The sequence below is a fragment of the Anabas testudineus genome, chromosome 18 (assembly GCF_900324465.2).
Source record: "Anabas testudineus chromosome 18, fAnaTes1.2, whole genome shotgun sequence".
Classification (NCBI taxonomy): domain Eukaryota; kingdom Metazoa; phylum Chordata; class Actinopteri; order Anabantiformes; family Anabantidae; genus Anabas; species Anabas testudineus.
The window spans coordinates 2,611,224-2,614,729 of NC_046627.1; positions in this window are offsets into that span (position 1 = coordinate 2,611,224).

Consider the following 3,506-nt stretch of genomic DNA (forward strand, 5'->3'; position numbering starts at 1 on the left):
GTGATGGTGAATGTAGTCAGTGGGTATGCTCCACAGGTTGGCTGTGAGTTAGAAGAGAAGGAGAGATTCTGGAGTGAGTTTGATGAGGTCATAGAGAGTATCCCCAGAGGAGAGAGAGTTGTTGTTGGAGCAGACTCAATGGGCATGTTGGTGAGGGCAACAGAGGTGATGAGGAGGTGATGGGCAGGTTTGGTGTAAAGGAAAGGAATCTGGAAGGACAGATGGTGGTGGACTTTGCTAAGAGGATGGAAATGGCTGTAGTCAACACTTACTTCCAGAAGAGAGAGGAACATAGAGTGACATACAGAAGTGGAGGTAGGAGTACGCAGGTGGACTACATCCTATGTAGACGAGGTCATTTGAGAGAGGTTAGTGACTGCAAAGTGGTGGTAGGAGAGAGTGTAGCCAGACAGCACCGCATGGTGGTGTGCAAGATGACTCTGGAGGTCAGGAAGAAGAAGAGAGGGAAGACAGAAAAGAAGACCAAGTGGTGGAAGTTAAAGAATGAAGAAACTTGTGAGGAATTCAGGCAGAAGTTGAGACAGGTTCTGGGTGGTCAGGATGAGCTTCCAGATGACTGGGAAACTACAGCAGAAGTTATCAGGGAAACAGGTAGGAAGGTGCTAGGTGTGTCATCTGGAAAGAGGAAAGAAGGTAAAGACACTTGGTGGTGGAATGAGGAAGTACAGGAATGCATCCAGTGGAAGAGGTTGGCTAGAAGGAAGTGGGATGTAGAAAGGACTGAGGAAAGTAGACAGGAGTACAAGGAAGCGCAGCGTAGAGTGAAGAGGGAGGTGGCAAAGGCCAAACAGAAAGCTTACGATGAGCTTTATGACAGGTTAGACACAAAGGAAGGAGAGAAGGACTTGTACAGGCTAGCCAGACAGAGAGATAGAGATGGGAAGGATGTGCAACAGATAAGGGTGATTAAGGACAGAGATGGAAAGGTGCTAACAACCCAGGAGAGTGTGCAGAAAAGATGGAAGGAGTATTTTGAGGAGCTGATGAACGAGGAAAATGACAGGGAAAGAAGGGAGGAAGATGTGGATGTTGTGGGGCAGGAAATAGAAGAGATTGGAAAGGATGAGGTTAGGAAGGCTTTGAAAAGGATGAAGAGTGGAAAGGGTGTTGGTCCTGATGACGTACCTGTGGAGGTGTGGAAGTGCTTAGGAGAGACAGCAGTGGAGTTTCTAACCAGTTTGTTCAATAGGATTCTAGAGAGTGAGAAGATGCCTGAGGAATGGAGGAGAAGCGTTCTGGTTCCGATCTTTAAGAACAAGGGTGACACGCAGAACTGCAGCAACTACAGAGGAATAAAGTTGATGAGCCACACAATGAAGCTGTGGGAAAGAGTAGTGGAAGCCAGGCTTAGGAAGAAGGTGGAGATTTGTGAGCAGCAGTATGGTTTCATGCCCCGTAAGAGCACCACTGATGCTGTTTTTGCTTTGAGAATGTTGATGGAAAAGTACAGAGATGGTCAGAAGGAGCTGCATTGTGTCTCTGTAGATTTAGAGAAGGAGTATGACAGGGTGCCGAGGGAGGAGCTGTGGTACTGTATGAGGTCGTCGGGAGTGGCAGAGAAGTACGTCAGACTAGTTCAGGACATGTATGAGAGAAGTATGACGGTGGTGAGATGTGCTGTAGGTCAGACAGAGGAGTTCAAGGTGGAGGTGGGACTACACCAAGGATCAGCTTTGAGTCCCTTCTTGTTTGCTATGTTGATGGACAGGCTGACAGATGAGGTCAGACAGGAATCTCCCTGGACAATGATGTTTGCGGATGACATTGTGATTTGCAGTGAGAGTAGAGAGCAGGTGGAGGAACAGCTGGAAAGGTGGAGGTTTGCTCTGGAAAGAAGAGGCATGAAGGTCAGTCGTAGTAAGACAGAATACATGTGTCTGAACGAGAGGGATCAAGGTAGAAGCATTAGGTTACAGGGGGCTGAGGTGAAGAAGGTGCAGGAGTTTAAGTACTTGGGGTCAACAGTTCAGTGTGATGGAGAGTGTGGAAAAGAGGTGAAGAGGCGAGTGCAGGCAGGTTGGAGCAGGTGGAGGAAAGTGTCAGGAGTGTTGTGTGACAAAAGAGTATCAGCAAGACTCAAAGGAAAGGTGTACAAGACAGTGGTGAGACCAGCTCTGCTCTATGGGTTAGAGACGGTAGCAGTGAGACAGAGACAAGAGGCTGAGATGGAGGTAGCAGAGATGAAGATGTTGAGGTTCTCCTTAGGAGTGACCAGGTTAGACAGAATAAGGAACGAGTACATCAGAGGGACGGCTCACGTTGCCTGTGTTAGCAACAAAGTCAGAGAGGTCAGACTGAGATGGTTTGGACATGTTCAGAGGAGGGATAGTGAGTATATTGGTAGAAGGATGTTGGAGATGGAGCTGCCAGGCAGGAGGGCAAGAGGACGGCCAAAGAGGAGATATATGGATGTCTTAACAGAGGACATGAGGTTGGCTAGTGTTAGGGTAGAAGATGTTCATGATAGAGTTAGGTGGAGAAGGATGATTCGCTGTGGCGACCCCTGATGGGAAAAGCCGAAAGAGAAGAAGATTTATCTGTGTCTCATACCTCTCGTTTAGTTTAGTCGTAGTTATACTGTCCATATATTCCAACATAACTGTGCCTGCTTGTTTCTTAAACCATAAGCTGATTAACAATCAGTCTGAGTAAAGTTCAAGGAAATGAGTGAATTTCACAGCTAAAAGCTCACAGAGCTACTTTTATCACAGTCTGCAACAACTTTCCTCTCAACTATAACAGAGAAAACACAGGAAACACCTCATTTTAACACCTCTGACTGACTGAATACTTCACAGCATGTTGATCTCAGACCACCAAGTGTATGATGGAACAAACATCTGTTCAGTATCTACTCTGTAAGTACAACATGTTCTGATTCAATAATTACATGTTCAGCATATGTGGCACGTTGGAAAATGAAGATTAGATACTAGAGTGGAAAGTGAACAGCTTCAAGTCTAGAGAAAGTCAAACGTAGCTGCTGTGACTGACAGATGTGTCGACAATACAGGAAGAGAAACGCATGAAACTGATCTGAGCTAGAAAAGCAAACAGCTTCACTCAGTCACTAAATTCTAGATAATGTTTAGTCCCACTGATGAAAATGTAATTAAGGACAACTCAGAGATTTTAGACATGGGGGAAATATTAGTACCCAGAGGATTCAGACCCAGTCCCTCCTTACTGGGATGTGACTGTTGGAACCACAGAGCGGTTGTGCTAAACTTTAAGTGATTCACATTCTCATCAGACAGATTTTCAAGTGAAACCATTGCATCAAATATTTAACCTGAGTTCATGTCCTGTGATTTTCAAATGTAACACGTAATAAATTGGGTTTCCTTTAAATGAATCACGTATCATTATATGTTTCATGACTTAATTTAAATTGAACATATCACTGTATAACTGTTCTACTGTAATTGAATGTAACTCTGTGACTGCTCTAAACTCAATGAGCCTCTTGTTTCTCTTTAGCTGTA